The following is a 22,641-nucleotide window of genomic DNA, read 5'->3' on the forward strand; positions in this document are numbered from 1 at the left end:
CTCCCTTCCTCTCTGTAAAAAATCAATAAAATATATATTTTTTTTAAAAAAGAAGTGATACAAAGAAATTATCCTAGGGCATGTCTCCTATTTCTCTATTTATGTAGAAGGTTACTGCCTAGGGGACAGGATAAAATAGTACTGCAGGGTGAGGGCTCTGAGGTCAAACTGCTTAGATACAAATCCTGTTCCTTGGGGTTCCCATCTCTTTAACTTGCAGTAAGTGGCAACTATTTAAAGTGTTAACATTCTCACGTGAAATATTGGGACTGTTAATGGTATTAAACCTATTAGGTAGTTATAAGAAGAAAATGAGATAACATCTGCTTAGCAGACTTCCTAATTAATGTGGAATACTTAAACACATTTGTTTTAAAAACTAAAAATAAGAATGACATACAAACAAGACAATCACGTAAACTTTTTGGAATCAACACATCTCAATTGGGAAATGACTCTATATGATATAGTTTAAATTATGGTACATGCAACAAATAGCTGGTGAAATGTAGGTATATCTATTTCTTAAAAAATTTTTAACCTAACATTTTTTATCAACATACCAAAGTTAACTGTTTTAAATTTTTTTTTTATTGATTTCAGGGAGAGGGAGAGAGAGATAGAAATTCAATGATGAAAATCATCGACTGGCTGCCTCCTGCATGCCCCCTATTGGGAATCAAGCCTGCAACCTGGACATGTGTTCTGATCTGGAGTAGAACTGCGACCTCCTGGTTCATGGGTATATGCTCAACCACTGAGAAACACTGGCCAGGCCTAAAATTAACTTTTTATATGACAAAATACAAGCATATATAAACCCTTATCATTGTGTAGCGGCATAATGTTTTTTTATATTGCAAGAACTGACATTTATGGGCTTCCTCTGCTAAGCATCAGAATATACATCCAAGAACTTTATTTGAGAATGGATACCTTTGCATTTTAATTCAGGGAAAATTCTCCTTTTAGAATTTAAATAGAAAAAAATATAAAACAAACAAACAAAACAAAAAAACCACTTCAAAGTTTTAGATATATGGTGTTTGGATTCAAGGAATGAAAAAGAATGGTATTGTACCTAAAAGGCAGTCACCCACTAAGCTGTTGAACTCTGTTGCTGGAATCATGCAGTAGCTTAGCTCAGGAATTTTCACATATGTCTACTCAACAAAATCTCTTCAGTCATTAAATGAATGTATATACATTGAGCAGAATATAAATTAAATGAACGTGTTTTGACACTTCTGCATTTGTTCTCATGGTTTTAAATAAGAAGAGGTGTGTTTTGAGTCAGACAGAAAGAACACTACTGTATTATTTCTACCATTTACTTGTACGTGGGGTAGATCTATACTATAATTTGATCTCTAGATCTGCTATACCTGTACGATATGGCAATTCATCTGCCTCCTCAAACACAGTTTATTTTATAAATGTAGGAATAATATCCATGTTTTTTTTTAAAACAAACATGGTAAAATTATATAGTAGACAGAGTTGTATTGTGAAAATTTAAGAGAATTAGAGGCAAATTATTATGAGTAAAAAAGTAACTGTTAATAAGTCATTATTTTCTCCAAAGCACCGGACTACATTTTATTGAGGTATAATTTACTCAGAGTGAATGCATAATCTTAAGAACATAGCTCAGATTTAAGAAAGACTTACATTCAGTAACCCATATGCCAATCAAGATAAACAGCATTTCCATCATCCCAGTAAGGTATCTCCCTCATGCCCCTTCTCATCCAGTTCACTCACTCAAGGCAGCCACTATTTTTTAACAGCTTGATTGAGGTATAATTAATAAACCAAGAACTGCACTGCACAGACTTCGTGTACACAATCTGATGAGTTTGCACATATGCAAACAACCCTGATACCATCAGCACAATCAAAGTAATGGACATACTTAACACTTCCCCAAGTTTCCTGTTTCCCTTTGGGGTTTTGTGTTTTATTTGTTTGTTTTTTTGTTTTGTTTTTTAATAGTTAGAACACTAAATATGAAATCTACTCTGTCAACAGATTTTGAAGTGCAAAGTATTGTGTGGCTAACTACAGGCTCTATGTTGTACAGCAGATCTCTAGCACGTATTCATCTAGTATAACTGAAACCTTATACTTATCCAACCAAAAATCCCCTCCCGCCCCTGGCAACCACTAGTGTTCTGTCTGCTTCCATGGGTTTGACTACTTCAGGTAACTCAGTTAAGTATAATCATGCCGCATTTGTCCTTTTGTGACAGGCTTATTTTACATAGCATAATGTCTTCCAAGTGCATCCATGTTGTTGCAAGTGGCAGGATTTCCTTCTTTTCTAAGCCTAAGTAACATTCTCTTTTAATGTGCATTCCACATTTTATTTTCCATTCATTTGTGGATGAACACATCATGTGTTTCTATTTCTTCGCTATTGCAAAGAAGATGCAATAACCATAGTAGTGCAGGTATTTCTTTGAGAACATGATTTTATTTATTTTGGATACACTTCCGGAATGTAGATTGCTGGATAAGTTCTATTTTTATTTTTTTGATGAACCACCACATTGTTTTCTATAGGTATTGCACAGTTTTACATTCCCACAAAGAATGTGCAAGTATACACAGTCTACATGTCTCCACATCCTTGCCAATACTTTACAGTTATCACTAAAAAGTAATAGTCATACTAACAGGTGCAAGGTGATACCTCACTGCAATTTTGATTAGCATTTTCCCAAAAAATAATGATGTAGAACACATTTCTATATACTTGTTGGCCATTTGTATGTCTTCTTTGGAGAAACGTATATTCAAGTCCTTGGCCTAGTCAGAGATATTAGGCAAGAAAAAAAAAAATACCGTGCATCCAAATAAAAAAAAATTATTTCTGGTTTCAGATGACATAATCTTACATGTAAAAGCCCTAGAGACATCCCCAAAAAGTGTTAGAACTAATAAACAAATTCAGTAAAGTCGCAGGATTCAGAATCAACATACAAAAATAAATGGTATCTCTTTTTCTTTTATTTATTGTTTTTTAGAGATAGAGAGGAAGGGAGGGAGAAAGAGAGAGAGGGCTAGGGAGAGACAGAGAGAGGCATAGAGATACAGAAACATTGATTTGTTGTTCCACTTGTTCACTGGGTGCTTTTTGTATGCACCTTGACCAGGGATTGAACCTGCAACCTTAGTGTATCTGGATGATGCACTAACCAACTGAGCTACTTGGTCAGGGCTAAACTGTATTTCTATAAATTAACAATGAACCATTTGAAAAGGAAATTAAAAAAAAAATCTAATTTACCATGGCATCAAAAAGAAAATATTTAGTAATGAATTTCACCAGGAAGGTAAAGCATTTGAACACTGGAAACTACAAGACCTTATGAAATAAATTTTAAAAGACACATATAAATGGAAAGATATTTTAGGTTCATAGAAGAACTAGAGGCCGGGTGCATGAAATTTGTGCATGGGGGTGTCCCCTTAGCCCAGCCTGCACCTTCTCCAATCTGGGACCCCTTGGAAATCCCTCTCACAATCCTGGACCACTGGCTCCTAATAGCTCACCTGCCTGCCAGCCTAGTCACCCCTAACTTCCCCACCTCCCCCCAGCCGGCCTGATCACCCCTCACTGTCTCTGCATGTCAGCCTTGTCACCCCTAACTTCCCTCCCCCCTGCTGCCAGCCAGCTCTCCCCCACCTTCTCCCTCCCTGACGGCCTGGTCTCCCCACGCAACCTGCTTATTCAGTTGTTTGGTCATCCCTCACTAAATCCCTGCCAGCCTGGTCGTAGGCAGCCATCTTGTGAGGGTGTGAGGGTCAATTTGCATATTACCTCTTTATTATATAGGATATTGTTAAAATGCCATACAACCTAAAGAGAACTACAAATTATACACTATCCTCATTAAAATGCTAATGGTATATGTTACATAGATTTCAAAAACCCTAATATTTACATGCAAACACAAACTATGTGAGATTAACCCACATAGTTTGTTCCTTTCTTATTCCTACATAGTATTCCATTACATAAAAAATAGTATAATTCATCTACTCTTTTCTTGTTTGACAACAGACAAAATGACCATTTTCCTCATTGTAGCTCTTATAAGTAAAGCTTCTGTGACAAGCTTTTTAGGAGGCTTTTGTTGACATGTATTCTCATTTCTTTTGGATAAAGTCCAAGGAGCACCATGCTACTTTATAAGAATCTAATTTGAACACAGACACTGAGAGTAATGGCTATTTTAATATTCAACCTACAGGAACTTAAATATTATTTTCTAAGAATCTGCACTCCACTTCAAAGATGCCCTCTTTTTCCAAAAGGGAACATATCCTACCAAGGAAATGAGTATAATCATGCCCAGCACATAAAATGGGTAATACACTCCAAACACAAGCAGAAGATAGACTTGATAGAGTCGATTAATATATATATACATTTATATATATATGGCAAGGGTAGAAATTTGTGTATGTGGCTGTTTTGTTTTTTTTGTTTTGTTTTGTTTTTTTCTTTGTGTGTGTGTGTGTGTGTGTGTGTGTGTGTGTGTGTATGCTTTCCCATTTATTTCTTCCTAATGGTCCCAAAACTAATGGATTAATGGAAATTCAAGTATTGAAACCAATTTGATGCTCTCACATGAGTACCAGTATTAAATTTATAAGGCTATAAAAGCACAATACCACCCATTATCTATGAAGTAAAAAAAAAAAGTACCATTACTTTTATTTCTACTTTGGTTAAAAAAATAGATGGAACATTCAATCAGACTTTCCCCTTGATCACTTTATTCAGCCACCTTTGAAAGAGCCCGTGGCATGACATGTTAACAATTCTGAAAGAGAATGTTTTTTTCATCCTCTTTTTTCCATATCAAGGTTTAACTGTGCAACTTGGAGGCATAGTACTTTTTTTTTCAATCTGCACTTTTCCTGTTAATTTGCAAGTTAACTTTAAAATGTCAAATGTTGTGCTAGTTATATACTTTTATCTTCTCCATGAAATGAAGCATTGTCATTGTATGCATCCAAATACTTAAAGGTGATACAACTTCACCTGTAACATTTCTGACTAACCTGGGCTTGGTATCTAGGGCTATTCGTAAACAAGAGGAATAGCTATATACAATATGCTGTACAAGGCAGGGGTCTCTCATTATGAAGTCAGTGCAGACTCTCTGTTATAGGCAATGTTTATGCAACCAAAGGAGTGTATCAATAAATGTCCAAACTAAGCTGGGAGAACAACCTGGGATGTGATGATAATGAACTCATGATATTAGTGGTTAAACACAGAAGCGAAGAAAAGGACAAGGATCCAATTACTTAGTATACCAAAGGGCTTTCCTGATGGAGAATAACCTATAGATCAGAATCCCCCATGGTTACTGGTAGAATATGAAACAGTGCTCTTGACCTTGTACAGTTAGAAGCTGGCTGATCAACAGGAAATCACATATTGAACTGTTAGGTAAATGTACAATGTCAGCAAACATCAATTCCTCTCACCATGTGTATTTTTTTTTGTTTTATTCATTAATATAAATAGGGATAAACCAGTATTGATGTCAGAACTACTATGTCAATCAATCAATTGCAATAAAAAATTAGCTACAGATATTATCAGAGTTTGGCAAAAGTCAAAGAAAAATTCTTAAAGAATCAATGTGGAATTTACAATAAGGAGTATTTTTTTTGTAAATTGTGTCCTACACCTTATAAAATTTATAACAAACTTAGGTATGCATATATATGCATGCTTTTTTCCCATGTACAGCAACTTTTTAAACTTTTGCCAGTACACCACCACCCAAACACCGAAGATTTGTAAACATTCCTGCAAAGACATACATGTATATACTCTGATAGTATGGTGCTGCAAAACCAAAAAATAAAAAAGAGATTAGAGTAGGAACACATTTTACCATTTCTTAAGATTAGTCAGAAAGTTCCACTAAACATAATATACACGATTAGGAAACTAGAGAAGAGAAAAGTTACACAAATGAATAGATCTGCATCACTTAAATGACTACACTTTAGACTTTAATAGTTTGTAATTTCCTTCTGTAAGTTCTTGCAAATCATAGCACCCATCCAAGAAAAGTGGCTTTAAAAGTTGCAGTAACATCCTGAGTCACATCTGAACTTGTACCCAATGGCTTGGGCCTCTCTTCTTTCAGGCCAGCCTGTCCTTAAAGCTGGGTCCTGTTTCTTTCTTAAATGTTTTTCACTGGGTATTGATTCATTTGTATATTAAGCCTTTCTAAACTTAATTTCTGTCTTCTTTAAAATATATTATCAACATGTTATTGTACTACAAATTTTATGAAAATTAATGGAGGTTAAACACAGAAAGTGATTTTCACATGCATGCCAAATAAATGCATGTATAATCATCAGTTCCATTAATACTGTTATTTCTATCATAATAATCACTTTTTTCCAGTAGGCCTCAATTTTGTGAGAATCCTGGAAGCCTATGTCAGGCTCCATAGCTAGATTCAAATTATATCTGTAAATCAAATATGAATTATTCAATTTTTGTTCATTTTTCCTAAAGTCAATCTAATGTATGAGCCATAGGACTGATCCTTGTGGTAAAGTGGTGTAAAATACCTCATGGCAGAAATTGTATGGTCTCAAATCATTGCATCCATGCATGGAGGCATCTACTCTGCTTAACTTAATGTCTGTGGATGGAAATGCATGTTGAATTCTATCTAATGTCTATCGCTGCATGTAAAATCAAGCCATCAGCTAAGACATGGTTATGACATGATCATTTTTACATTGGGTGACATGTTTCTGTTGTACTGTCAACAAGCATAAACTTTAATCTCCACAAAGTCAGTTTCTGTAAACTGTGTGTCACACTAATGCTTTTATTTTGCATGCCACTCTTCCCCAGAGAAATTCCTTTTACCTTCATTTCTTTACCACAATTGTAATTCATTTCTGACTGACATGCTGACACATCTATTAAATGTCTTTATGCTATTGCACAGCCATTGATTATGTCAATATATCTTTTGCTCCCTATTTTTCCTTTTAAAAATAAATACTGTTCCTATACACAGATAGCTTTGAATGTATATTCAACTTCAAGGGGGAAGTGTGTGTCCTCTATATTAGGCTTTCCATGTCTAATTTCAAATTTGGTACCTTGAAGATTGGAACAGAAGATTGAAATCATTTTCTCATCACCAAAATTGTCCTTTAGAATTTAAAATCTATCAGAATCAATATAGTGTGGTTTTAAAGACCAATGTGGCCTGTCTGTCTATATATAATAAATGAGCAAAATATTGAGATACCAACGGAGTTTCAAATTCAATTTTCTATCAAATTAGACTGATCTCAAAGTGGGAAATAGGAATTGATATTTTGCTAGATGGTTGGACAACATGCTACCTATGTTATTCTCTTTCTCCAAATACTTTTTTCTAAAGCTATTCCACACCATTTCCCTCAAGGCCACACTATAGTTCTGTATTCATCTTGACCTTCAATTAACTTATGAGCATCATTCTCTATGCCACTTGCTTCTTTGCAGGTATTTATATTCTGACCCATCAATTCTTAGCTTCCCTACCTGTTTAAATAGGATTATGATGAGTAGACACGGATTCATTCAGAACTGCTTTCTATTTGGAGCAATGAATTTTTTCCTTTCTCATCACCCTTGTGGGCAAGGACCTTGCTCACCCAAGCCTCTGTAGCCCTAGGCACATTATTGGTACCAAACATATATTTGTTGACTGAAAAAATTAATGAAACCCCATGGAAATGTTGATTTATACTCTCCTTCCTTAGGTTCTATCACAATATTTACATGGATGTTTTAGAGGAGATCAACTTGGTTTCTATTTTACTCAGACTATTCTTCCGTGCCCCTAATTTTCTTCTGAAATTGGTTCCTTTGCTGAAGTGTAACTTATTGTGATCATGAACTTCAATATGGTTTATCCATAGACAAGTATCTTTAAAATTGAAAAAAAAATGAGACCTTTTATTCAGGACATCACTTCACTAATGTGTTAAAATATATCCTAGTTTAGTGTTCATAAAAAAGATAAAAGTAAAAGAAAATTAAGTAGTATATATTTTATATACATATTTAAGTCAGGTTTGATAAAAAACAAAGTTAACTTACAGTGAGTCTCATAAATTATTTTTTTAATTGTCTGGATTCGACTCTTTCTACCTCTGATATTATAAAATTGATGATCTTTTTCTCTATTAGGAATCTGATATCAACTTATGAGAAAAGTGATAGGTTGTCTATTACATTTATAAATTGAGATTGCATGCTGAAAGATGGGCATGTTTTCATGAGTTCAAAAATAAAATGGTTTATTGATTCTAACTGTACAGAGATGATTTTGATTGTCATCTACTTACAATCTTGTGGTAGGTATATTGCTTATTTTCTATGAATTTGAAAGTTTAGTTCAAAACTTCAAAGTATCATATGAAAAGGCAAGAAACCGAGGTGGACAATTGTGCTGATGACCATTCCATGGCTAAAGAAATAAGGTGTTATATAGCACTAAGCCGTGAACAATAACTTGTTTTTCTTTTAATTTTTTAATCGCTTTTTATTGATTTGAGAGAGAAGAAGAAAGAGGGAAAGAGAGGAAGAAAAATATTGATGCGAGAGAGAAACAATGATTGGCTGCCTCCCACATGCACCCCGACAGAGACTGTGTCTTGACTGGGAATGTAACCAGTGCTCTTTTGGTGCATGGAACGACACTCAACCAAGTAAGCCACACCTGTCAGAGCCTAGTGCATAAGTTCTAACATTATGCTTATTTAGTTAGTTATAGCTAAGCTTAATTCAGTCTTCTATGTTTAATTTCATTTGTATGGCAAAAAAAGGAGAAAAAAAACCCTAAACATTTCAGATTTAGTAGCCATATATAGTATTATCTTTCTCTTCATGATTCCTTCATTAACAAAACCTGGGACCGAGTGTTGGATTATGCTAAAATAATGCCTTACAGTCAAACCAATTTCAATTCTCTTTTTACTGATATTACTCTCAGTTTTTTAACAGTCATTGAATTATGAGTCTGCCTTTTTGTGGCTGTGTGACATGCCTTGACAACCAACAGCTGTTACCTAAGATGATAGAACTACTTCAAAACAGGTATCTTATCTTTTGTTCTGAATCCAGCAATGTTGCAAATTATTTTCCAAATCAAGGCATAGGAAAGCCTGACACTCATATGCCACAACAGCATAAAGCAGCTGCATTTTTGTTGAATCTTTACTGTCCTGTAGCTCTACCGTAGCTAATGGAGATTCTCTTCTCGGAAACGGAGTGGGGAAAGGCGTTCCTGGAGAGTGTGCCATTTCCAGACAATGTTCTCAATTTTTTAATGCAACTATTATTATGATTTATAATTGCCTTGAAGGTTCTCTGTTAATTCTTCTCAGGATATGTTCACTGTGATTAGCGAAATCCTTAATTCCTTGGAAGGGATGTTTCATGAACCTATTTAACAATATAACACCTTCCTGAGAAAGAATGCCACCCCTGCTTTTTCATGGGCTGGGTTTATACCTGCAAATTCTGAAGGACCTTCTAGATCTACCAGTAAATCACTCTAACTCGAAGGGGGATGGGATTTGATGGTGGCTTTTCATCACTCGTCTTAGGAAGAAATGCAAGGTACCTATTGTTTTATTTGTCATAAAGTTGAGCTGCTTTCTATACCAGTGTATCCACAAATTAGTGTCTATGGTGTGGTTTAAAGACATTGGCAAGAAGTTGCAGTGGTTTCTTTTATAATCATAATTCTATTAATTGATATGTCTGGTAATGAATGAATTCTAGTTGGATAGAGGATGTCAAAATGTGTTTTCTATAACTACTGCACTGACTTGACTTTTACGAGAACCAGTAGTGGTCTGGATGAAATCAGCAATATTTAGTTAACAGAAAAAATGTGTTCAAAATACAGTGGAGATCCAGCGTTAGAATATCTTTTAAATAGAATTCAAAAAAACAGGGGTCTCTATAGGTCCATGTCTATAAGGTCTGTTACTTAAGATACAGGAAGGAACTTGCTATAAATGTTTCAGTCTTGTGGATGCATCTTGAACATACTGGAATAACAGGGCTCCAGCATATGAATTATATATGCCTCTTGATAGTGTATTAACACAGTAATTGCAAGACAGAATTTCAATAAATTCTTCCCCTTACTCTTCTTCGAATTTCTCAAACCATGTTTTGGTTATAGTGAAGTTTTGAACATCATTTCCCATTTATTCAAAAAGTTATGGAGAAAAGAAAAATCTAGTGCTAAGCAATACATTTAGCTAAGTGAAATATTAGTTTGGAATTCAATATTTATTTTCTTATGTTTTTAACTTATTAGATACCAGCAGTGGGACTTGAAAAAAAGTTAGACTAGACATGATAATCTGTTATTTTTACCAATATATACTCAATGTACACAAAACAAATTCAAGAATAACATGAAAGTGAACAATGGTGGGAAAAGTCTATTGAATAACTCCTAGGAAAATACAAAGAAATTGTAAAGGGATCAAACCAAATAGCTAGCACTAGGCATAGAGCTGTTAGAATTTTGGACCAACATAATTATATATCTTTTAATCAAGCATGTGAGAGTTATTCTTATGATAATAGAAATTTTAAAAGACGGAATAACAAATGCAGGTAAATTAATCAATACAACAGGTCATGGATTAAGGAACCTCTGAGACACTAATATACATATATTTTGTTACAAGAAACTAAGAACAAGGCAAAGTTACTGCAAAGTGTTTCATATGAGCAGCAATACCAAACATTTTGATATTTGGAAGCAATTTCTAAGTTTACCAGAAGTCAGCAATGTATTCATTCTAGCAAAGTGTAAAACAACAGCACGCTGCTTGTTCCCACATCCCAACAAAAAGCCATTTTGGCAAAGCAAAAATGTCTTTGGGAGATGAAAAATTATGTTAGGATGAAAGAAAAAAAATACCAGTACATATCAGCAAGTGTTTTTTAAAATAGAGTGAACATTAATCATGGACTTTTGAAAAGAAAGAAGAAAGGTAGGAGAGAGGAAAGAAAAGAAAATATTAAGGTGAGCTATAATGTGCACATAACACACTAAGGTTTTGTTACCATCTTAAATTTGCTATGAGATTTGTAGGTTTAAAGGGTGGGCCCTTATCGTTTTTTGGTAAAATGGGGCATATATATATATATATATATATATATATATAGTATTAAAATATATAAAATTATAAATATATTTTAGGAATTTTAAAATTATAAATATATATTAGGAATTTTAAAACCAGTATTAGATTCAGAACTGGGATTAAATCACCAGGAAATTTAGGAAATTTATATGCTATTAATAGTTCAATTATGTTTTTGGACAATAGGCTGTGAACTTTCAGATTTAACACATTGATTTTGACTATTCTTTAAAAATCTCTTCCTCTCATCTCTGCCTCTGAAGTTTTTGAACTGAGATTGTAGATGCTCTTAGGGTTTACTCTCAGTTAATTACATCTGGTGGCCATGCCTCATTCTGGCATTGCATGCTACATAATTTATAATATGCTCCTTAAACTAGAATCTGGCTAGACTGTTTTGTTGTGCAGGTAAATTCAAATGGAACATATTTCACAATCTTAGATCCTGTAGAGAATGGAATAGGCTTAAATTGACATTCCTCACATCAAGCTAGGTTTCAGAAAGACACAGTCGAGTGGCTTTTAGCTAAATCAGACAAATGGTCTCACCAAAATTCACCAATATACAATTCCTGGGCTACACATGGATGTCATAATATATAGAGGCTACCTCCACTGCTGGCAAAAATGAACATTTTTAGAGAGAGAAGATTAAAAAATCCCAACCATTTCTGCAGACAGCAGAAAATTCTGCCTTCAAAATATCACAGACTGAGATAGTAGGTCTACCACTCACTTTTGTAATTCCTCAGGTCTCAAACTCTCTCTCCATAGCATTCTCTGGGGTTCTATGTCTTCTTCTGCTGTCCCATGATTTTCCTCTCAACCAATGCCACAAGGAGAAGAACACGACCACATGTGGCTCCCTGCTCGGCCATGCCCTGCCGGCTTCTCTTAGCACATAATTTGAGGTTTCCCCTCTGTGAGTCCCTTTTATAAGGATTCAAAAGCTTTGCTCCAATTTCACCACACATCACAGTGGCTACTGACATACATAACCCGCATGTGTAACTGGTGGCCTGGGGAAGACGTGTTACGCCTTTGTAAGAAGAACAGTACCTATGTCATCTTAAAGCTGCTTCCAGCATTCAGCATAGAATAGGCTCACTTTTCTTGAGGTAAACAAATGAACACAAAAATGACAATAAATTTTTTAAAAACCTGATATGTATTTAGAAATAGAAGATGGAACTCGGGGCTGATGGCAAAAGGAGAAAAGAACTACTCTATGTAGGTATAAGGTCCAATGAGAAGCGCGCGCGCGTGTGTGTGTGTGTGTGTGTGTGTGTGTGTGTGTTTTCCTTGAAAAGGGAGAAGGCACATGACAAGAACAAAGAGGTGGATTAAAGATGCATCATGAAAACCTTGATTCCATTAGGGGTTTGCAGAAATCTCATGGAAAATTTGGGTATTTCACAGAATGTGGAATTGTACTTGTGATCATACCAACTCTTCCTGGAATGCAAGCAACAGCTTGCATCTGAAGCAGGTCCATCTGGTATCAGAGCTGTGTGCACAATTCCTATTTCAAGAGTTCAGGTAGACTAAGTGAGTGAAATGAGGTAGGCAGGAGACAGTAGGATGTGTTGGGGCCTGTGTTAACCTGGAGAACTCTTCCATTTCCAAATGAGTATGTTGCTCATATTTTCACAATTTTGGGGCTATTTGAGACTGTGCACTCAGTGCTGTTAGAGTTGCTAATTTTTCTATGAGAAGATCCAAATAAAATATGTAGAAAAATGTCTCCAGTAAAAACAACAACAAAACAACAACAACAACACACACACACACACACACACACACACACACACACAGCCCGTGAGTCACATTTATGTGGTAGCCCCCACATAAATGTGACTCATGGGCTTTTCTCTTCACTCATTCTTAAATGATCAGTTGATGACATAACAGCAATGAAGTTCAAAATAATTTTTAAACATGTGAAGATATTTCAAAAATAATTAATGTTTAATTAAGAAATATTTAAAAATAAAGGAAAACTGAATAGTCAGTGTTACAGATACCCATGTACTTACCAGTTAGATATAAGTGATATTAACATATTGCCAAATAAGGTATCTCTTTCTTGAAACGAATCTTTAGGAAAAAATCTCAATATAAAAATTACACCCTTTGTACAATCCCTATGGTCTCCCAAACCTCCAGTGCTTAACTGAGTATTGAACTGACAAAGATGAAGCGGTTCTATTTCTAAGTTTATTAGAATGTAGATTTCTGAATACACAAATAGAAAAAGATGAGTCTATACTACAACCATACTTTTCTTCTCTCTCTTCTTCCCTCACTCTCTCCCTCCTTCCTTTCCTTTCCCCCTCTCCCCTCTCCCCCTCCTTTCCTTTCTTCCTTTTTTTCATTCTCTTTCTCTTTCTTTTTAAAGGAGCTCTGGGTTTTATGTTTTTATTACACATTAAAATGTTATTTGTTTTGACTTGGTTATTCATTTACATTCAAGAGTGACTTTAGAAAATATCTGAAAACAATTTGACCTAATTCTCTCTGTTCAAAGAAGATGATTCTAAATATCTATTACATATTCAAAAGTGAAGTGTACCATTTAAGTCTTCAGTAAAAATATCATGGCTTTTGATTTTACATGATTGGTCATAATATCACAAATGTTTTCTTCTTTTATAATGTCAAATGCATGCATATATTATATATATATACTTTAAAGGAACAAGTAAATGATGCTAAAATACCCAAATACAAATTACATCATGATCAACTCCAGTCTATGACCTTTTGCATCTGAACTTGACTATGAGTCACATTCAGTTGCTGAGCTTAATAATGCCCTGACATGTTAAACACTACCTTTGCCACACCAGATGAAAAGACAAAAACAAACTATACAAAGAGATAAGACTGACAATTCTAAAACAGGAATGCATCCAGGGTTTCTCTTGCCGCCCTGGCCGTGATCCACTCAACGACATGGTACAGTGAGGTGGCCGCGTGCAGAAAACACAGGCCTCAGAGTGTCAGGGACAAGTGGCACAGTTCTGTGCAGCACGGCTACAGCAAGCATGTCATTGCCCCCTGAGAGACTCAATGTGTCTAATGTATCGGCGACATGAGCCCTGAGACTTCCCACCCAAGTTTTACACAATGTATTCTGCACACTTCAAAGGTAAGAAACAAAAGTGATATGACTTACCCTGACCTTCCTTCCTGTAGTTCCTCTTGCCTTCATTCACTCTTCATTTCTAAAGAAAGAAAAAGCAAGAAGCACTTATTATTTGTGTATCTACCAGTTATAACATTTAATCCAGAATACAATTCAGAAAGTAACTGCTGACTGGCAGCTTTGCTTTTTTTTCAGTCTTTGACAACTTCTTGAAACTTGGTTCTTTTTAAACTACTTTATTGAGGTATGGATGACACACAAAAGATATACATATTTAATGTATACAACTGGGTGGGTTTAGATATTAAGTATGCACTGTGAAACCATCACCATAATCTATGTCATAAGCATATCTGTCACTCCAAGGCTTCCTCTGAACAGTGTTGTAATATTTGCTATCAAAAGCCATCCACTGCACCTGTCACAGACCAAAGTAAATCAGTACACATCTGTTCAGGAAACCTACACTACTCCCTATTTCTTCCGCATCCGTTTGTCTTTAGATTTTGAATTAAATGCAGTTTTGGCTCTATATTTCTTTCAGGAATTTTATCACATCTAATTGATTATACTGGAAAGACGATACATGAGCAAGTTTTCCCTTTCCTGTTATTTATTTAAGTCAAGCCCCCTCTCCCATTTATTTTATTTCTTTAATTGTCTCATAATTAAATATGTGCATATTAATTTAAAACAAATAATCAGGCTACCAAATTCAGTAAGAAAAGTGGGATAGTGGGAATTTCACACATTGAGCATCCATTCTCATCTTTTAAAACGAAGGGAAGAGGGGATTGCAATGGAGAAATAGCTGAGTGAATGATTAGGTCCTAAATAATTCATTTTTAAGAATTTAAGCAAGTTTGCATGGTGACAGGTGCTGGCTAGTGTTAGTGGAGTGATCACACTGTAAGGTATGAAGATTTCATAATACAAATAATTCTACAAATAATAATAGAAGAGTAACTCTGTGTTTCATGTATTAACAACTGTAAACCTACTTTTGCCCCATCCCTATACTAGTATTTTATACCTGCCACTGTTAGCACTAACATAATATTGTATACCAACTCTAATAAACACGTCATTTTTCTTTAAAAAGTTAAGAGCCCTGGCCAATTTGCTCTGTGGTCAGAGCATCAGCCCAAAGACCGAAGAATCTCTGATTCAATTCCTAGTCAAGAGCACGTACCTCAGTTGCAGGTTGCATCCCCTGTTGGGGCATAAGATGGAGGCAACTGATTGATGCATTTCTCTCACATCAATGTTTCTCTTTCTCTCTCTCCACTCTCCACTCTCCAAAAAAAAGAAAAATCAATGGAAAAAATATCTGCAGGTGAGGATTTAAAAAAGTTAAGAAAATAATTCAAGCATGTGTATTTGATAAATAGATTCTATTCATTTGAAATACTTTTACAATGAATAAATGAGAGAAAAGTGGTTTGATAATTCTGATGAAAAGTAAAGAGTGTTAAAAGCTTGGAAGTCACCTCTTTTCTAAGTGCAATTTTGTTGTTGAAGTCAAAATCCAACACCCTCCTGGGCCCCCACTGCTTATGAGAGTAACACCTCACGGCTAGGCAAAGACACGAACTCTTTAGCTACTGGGCAAAACTAACAATACAACAGCCGCAAAATGAGGAGCTGGCACAACCACATCCTTCTATCTCGTGCTGACAGGAAAAAAAAATAATTAAAGCTGCACCAACAACTGTATTTCAGATGAAAATGCATTTACATGAAATACTGGATTCCGAGGCAATTAAGATTTCTCATTCAGAGCAGCTTGTGACTTGGAGTGGTACCCACAGTCTTTCGTAATTAAAGGTGTCATCTCCTCCCCTGACCCTCAGTGAGGACAGTGAGAATTCGCCTCATGTTTCTTTGGGATTACAGTTTTCTAATCATTTTGAAACAGAGGGTGACCAGCTTCGCCACCTCCCTACTATGAAACACAGGCAGCCCTTCCTGGAAACAGCTTCTGAGGAGGCAGACGCCCCGCCCTGCGCGGAATGCGCCCTGTATGTAGATTCCTCACCATCCTGGCCGGTGCTCTTTGAGGCCACTTGGCTCTGAACTTTTACAAATGTGTGTTATTTTACGGTAACGCAAGAAACCTCGGACATCAAGGAAAAGAAAACTTCAAGTGATGGGGGTTTCAAACGGATATCCCGTCTTTGGAGTCCTTCGGTACAACCATTTTAAGAACGGAGGCATCATTTATTTTTTTCCGGATGAAACCGAACGGCTCAGCTCCCTGCTAATAGGATCCTCTGGGCAAAAAGGCTAGAGAAAGCATCATCGCAAGGAGCAGAAAGCTTCAGGATGTTTTGAACTTTAAACTGGAAGCGATAAATTAATAATTATGTTTGCCATGGCCCTGGCACATGTCTGATACGTTGTTCTCATTCAGTGAATGGGACGATGGACTCGAGTGTCCCAGAGGATGAATAAAAGGCTGCTTGTATGGGCCTGAACGGCGACCATTCTTGTTTCATTAGGAAGCCGTCAAGCCACTTGTGGGTGTCAGCGTACCAGGTGATTCTGGTACCCCATGTTACTCTTTTCTCTTCCTAAACTCTATCCGATTGGTTGCCACATTTTCCACCTGAAAGCGGACCCGTGTGAAGACATTTTTGTTCTCGCCACAGAACTGTAATAGAGTTCTGATGGAGCAAAAACCCTTTTTCACTTTTTTAAATTTATTTTGCCCAATCATGAAGATTTATCTTTCATTCTGGCCACATAATCTAAAGAATGCTTAACTACCCCAAGCTGCCCTGGTGAAGGGTGGGAGCAGTGGTGCACAAAAAGAATCATCACCAAAGCAATGGAGGTCCATCCGCCTCATTACCCAGCGATGGAGATTGCCTTTGGTGAGCGCAATATTAAAACCCTTCTCGCTCCTTCAAAGTGCGCGCTGCCCCATCTTCTTCCCTTGAACGAACGAAAGGGAAGAAGACGCGAGAGTGGAGCTCTGGAGTGGATGGCATGCAGCAGGGGCCCCGGGCAAGCATCGCGCGTCCTCCTGTGAAATGTATCCCCGTTTATTGCCACTCATTAAAATTTAATTTCATATGGCATCTCTAAAGGTCATTTTTTAAACTGGAATTTTGTAGGGAACCTCACTGACTGGTTAACTTACTGTGAAGAAAACAAATGCTCATGGATTTATTGTTTTAAGCTATTATGCAAGAGGCACCTAAAACAAAACAAATTATTTCCCTCTTATAGAGCGGCAATGTTCTCCATTCTAAGTAGTGAGTTTACACAATATTTTCTGTTGTTTTTTTGTGTGCTAGTAACACCTTAGAAGCCTAATTATTAATGGAACATTATTATCATACAGAGGGTTAAGCCTGTAACTTAACTATGACAAATGTAAACCAAGACTACAAACAAGAAACAAAAATAGCACTGGAATGGAGAGTGGACTAAAACATAGCTTTTCTTTGCCTTTACTGCAATTAAAATATTTTTTTCTACTGAAGTTTTTTTTTTAAACATATTTTATTGATTTTTTTACAGAGAGGAAGGGAGAGAGATAGAGAGTTAGAAACATCGATGAGAGAGAAACATCGACCAGCTGCCTCCTGCACACCCCCTACTGGGGATGTGCCCGCAACCCAGGTACATGCCCTTGACCGGAATCGAACCTGGGACCTTTCAGTCCGCAGGCTGACGCTCTATCCACTGAACCAAACCGGTTTCGGCTGAAGTTTTTTTTTTTTTTTTTTATTACAGACCCTGATTACTTCAACTTCTGCTCTGAAATGGTTTCATGTCGTTGTAAAGTTGTAATAATGCTAATACTATAATAAGTTAAATCCTTTATTCTCCAAATGGAGAGAGGAAAATTTTTAGTGAGCACCAATATTTCCAGGTACTGCATACACATTTTGTTCTTTAACCCTGCGAGAATATATCAACAGAGATATTGAGCCCTTTCTGGAATCAAAGAAGCTGAGGCTTAAGGAACATGAGTGTTATACTAAAACTGTGCAAGAAGATAGTGGTAGAAGGGAAAAACCCAAATATTAGTCCAGATCTCCCTGACTCCAATGGGTTTCCCATTACTTAGGCTGTCTCCTGGAATATGTGTATCTACATAAACATATATCTGCATAGAACAGGGGTCAGCAAACTTTTTCTGTAAAGAAAAAAAATAGTAAACATTTTCTGCTTTGCAGGGCATACAATCTCGGTAGCAATTATTCAAAGTCATTATTGCAGCACGAAGCAACTTTAGACAAAATATAAAGGAATGGGCTAGTTGTATTCCAATTTGAGTTTACTTACAAAAATGGTCAATGTACCAGATTTGATCAAAGAGCCACAGTTCATCCTGCCCTAGAGTGTAAACTATAGTGAAGGCATATAGTTTACTTTGTCTAACATTATTTAACTCAATGCCTGAAAAAGTAATCGTTAGTTAATAGTGATGTTAAAAAATAATGCTAGCTAATACTTACATGGAGTTTATAGTGTGCTAGTCATGTTTGTGTGTAATAAATCCCTTTTCATAATATTTCTATTAGGTAGTTAAGACTTTTACCCATTTTAGGGGATAAGGAAACTGAGAAATGAATAATTAATTTGTTACAGTAACTCAACAAGTAAGTGGGAGATCCAAGATTTAGGTATAAAGTACATAATACACATTAAGGTCTACATAATTGATTAATTCAATAAATAAATAAATTACTCAATGAATAATTAATGAATGAATAAGTGAATGACTGAATTAATCAATATAGAGAGTTAATCCTGGGTATTTTAAGAATTATGTATCTTGGTCATCTAGGGGATATTTGTCTTCCAACTTATCTATATTTACAAAGCAAACATGTAAGAGAGAGAGAGAGAGAGAGAGAGAGAGAGAAACAAAATAACAAAAAGTAAAAATCTGCTACTGGTCATATATTTTTTATCTGAATTAAATTTGTTTGCTTAATTTTTATCTTAAATAAAACTAAAATTTTTATAAGTGGGTAGGAAGAAATCCATGTTTTTCATGAAGGAATGAAGAAAGAAAAAAAGGAAAAAAGGGATGAAGGGAGGGAGAAAGGGAGGGAGGAAGAAATAATCAATTTGGGAGAAGTAAAATATGGAGATGGGAGTAGAGAAATTTTAGTGAGAATAAAAATTGTAAGGGAACTCTTTAACTCAACAGGTATTTAATTAGGATTTAACATACGCCCTGAGCTGCACCTTGTGATGCTACATTGATTAAAAAAGAGGGAAAAATCAAGGATGCTGCATCCATAAGGCTTACAGGATATTAAAGAGACAACATAAAAAAAGTAGAATTATTAATCATGGCTAAGTGCCACAAAAAAATAGATGAATGCTCTGAGAGTATAGCAGAGGGTTTGAGGGGTCTAGGAAGGTCTTCTTGTGGGAAGAATGTTTAAGATTTGCAGATGAATAGGAATTATCTGGATGAAGAATGGGGAGAACAGCATTTCAGGGAGATGACTAACAGAGGAAAAGGTCCAGAGACAGAAATGATGATGAACCCCCAGAACGGTGTAGCTGTGGATAAATGCATAGGCTGGAATAGATGTCGGCATGAATTTGTGGGTTAGATATAACAGGGGAGAAATAGAAAAATATCAGGTGTGGGTAGAGTGAGGAGGTGGTAATTCAGGAGTAAAATTTTGGACTTTTTAAGATTGAGATTCCCAAGAAACATTCAAATAGAGCTGTTCAATGGACAGTGGCTCCATAAACCTGCCTGTCCGATGAGAGGCATGAGTGAGTGATCAGTGATGGTGAATGCTACCATTTGGATGACATTAAGTCATGGGTGTGGAACATCACTTAGGGAAAGATCCCATGGAGACAACAGAACTATGATATTTAGGAGTGTGACAGGGAGAGCGACTTCTCAGGAGTGGTCAGAGAGGAAGAAACAAAGCGAGGGATTTGTAATAGTATGGAAGCCAGGAGAAGACAGGCAGAAGAGGCGTGGTTAATGGTGTGAAATGTGGTCAGAGGTGGTCAGTGGGATGAGGACTCAGAAGTGTTCTTTGGATTTTGAACATGGAAACCACTGGCGTCCTTCACAAAGCTGTTTTGGAGTCATGGGTAGAAATAAAACAGGAGTAGTAAGGTAGCTATGATGGTACATGTGTGGCAACCTGTATTGACTAGATGTTTTTAAAGCTTTAGGGTGAATTAAGAGTTCATAGTGCAGTATAGGACAGGAATGAAAACACAAGGGTAGGGTCTTAATCATTAATGTTTGAATGCTGATCAGAGAATCCAGTAAGAAGGGGAGGTGAGGACAGGGAAATTAGAGTGGTTCTGTGTTAAGCTACAAAGGAAAGTGCAAGAGAGGAATGTGTGAGAGAGTGAGAACAGGAGGCTTAAGAAAGATGCAAGAGCAAGTAAATGGAACTGAGTTGGGGTTGGTATAAACAAGAAAACCTATAATTCAAGTGCCGTATATTGTTGTGTTAACAAATTATACTACAGAGATTCTTGGGGGGGTCCTGTGAGTAGGTCCCGTGTACTAAGAGTGGTATAGATTACACAATCTCACTTTCTCCCACTATTTATGGGTGCAGTCAATTAAGTTTAGGTGCATTATTACACAGTAGGAGCAGAGCTATTGCATTCTCCATCCCGTGGGGCTGTCAGCATATAGAGTCATTTTCCAACTGTCAGGGCAGAGGATTCGGTCTCTGGATAGTGATTACAATCCTTTGCATGTTTATGTAGAAAGTCTTTCTACCCAGAGGAGAAACTATTAGAAGCACCATCAGTGAATGATTCACTGCTTCCTTTTGCATTCTTAACACAAGCATAACTAAGCTACCAGATAAATCAGAGAAGCACAGACATTCCTTAGGAATTATGTTCTTGAATGTAAATAGTCATTGATTGGTAGGGACTGGGTCTCTGCTTCTCTCTTCTCTCCAGTTTTTTCTTTTTTTTAAATTTAATTTAAACCAAGTCCTGGATTTTACCTTTTATTCATTGATTTATTCAACAAAAGTATATAAACTACTTCTATTTATCAGGATCTAGGAATATTATCATGAACAAGACAAACTGCAGATTTCATACACAGGGCCTACACCCTAGTGAAGGAGAAAAGCCTTACGTTGATTTTATAGCATTCTTCACAGTTTACAATGATTTGAAACTCACAGAAACCTTGAGAGGAAAACAGAGTAGATACTGTTAATCTCATTTTAAAGGTAGCCTGAAAAAACATTGGGGAGGTAACCTGAAAACCATAATGGTTCTCTAGTGTGGTCCCCCAACCAGCATCAACTGGACACTTGTAAGAAATGAAAATCTGATGCTCCCAACGTGGACTAAAAGTGTGTTTGCCAAGACCTCCAGGTGAATCTGAGGCACACTGAAGTTTGAGAAACACTGGTATGAAAGGAAGATATTGGGATGAATTAAAAGACTGGGCTTTGGGTAACTGTACCTTGGGAAAATTATTTAACTATTTGGCTTCTGTTTCCTAAAACTAAATCCTATCCTGTTTCTGGCTGTAAATAAATCTATTCCAGGGGTCATAAACTCAAATCTCTAGAACATGCAAGCAACGTCAGTGAACGAGAAAGCACAGGTATTAAGGGAAAACAACAATAGCATAAATGAGCTGATAAAAGGCATCTAGGTGTTGGGAGACAGAGCGAACAGTAGAAACTGTAGCAAACTTGAAGTAACAGAGCTCTATTAAATTTTTTCATCAAACATAGAAACTTGAATTTGTAAATAATCACTTAATTATTAAATATGAACAAACTATGTTAAAATGAAATTAAATTGAGGGAGGAAAGAAACAGAGAGAGGTGGGGAGTAGAGGAGATAAATATTTTGAAGCTGGAGGGATACATTTGGTGAGAAACCTGTCAGAATGAACTATGCTGTTTTAGAGGTCCACATGAGAAAAGAAATATCTCTAGGGTGAAGGTCAGGAAGGTAAGGGTTGTGATAGGAAGGGACAGATCAGATGGCAAGGTATAAATGATAGACTTCCATGATGGACTCTTGCCATGATGGTCTTGATCAAGGTCAAAGAGCTGGTAATTAGTGGAGTGACACCCATGACTGCAAATTAAGATATCCAATTAAGACTCTGAAAAAATGGCAGAGTTGAAGTTAACAGTGCTCTCAAACTGACCGCCTAGTCTCAAGTGTCAAAGCAACAGAGTTGGTCAGCCAGGTAGAAACAGGACTGGAGGTATGATTAACTGACAGGTCTTACAGTTCAGGCAGGCAAACAACTGTGTATT

This window comes from Myotis yumanensis, unplaced genomic scaffold (genome assembly GCF_028538775.1).
Source record: "Myotis yumanensis isolate MYYU_CA2020_CCGP unplaced genomic scaffold, mMyoYum1.0.hap1 SCAF_5, whole genome shotgun sequence".
NCBI classification, from domain to species: Eukaryota; Metazoa; Chordata; class Mammalia; order Chiroptera; family Vespertilionidae; genus Myotis; species Myotis yumanensis.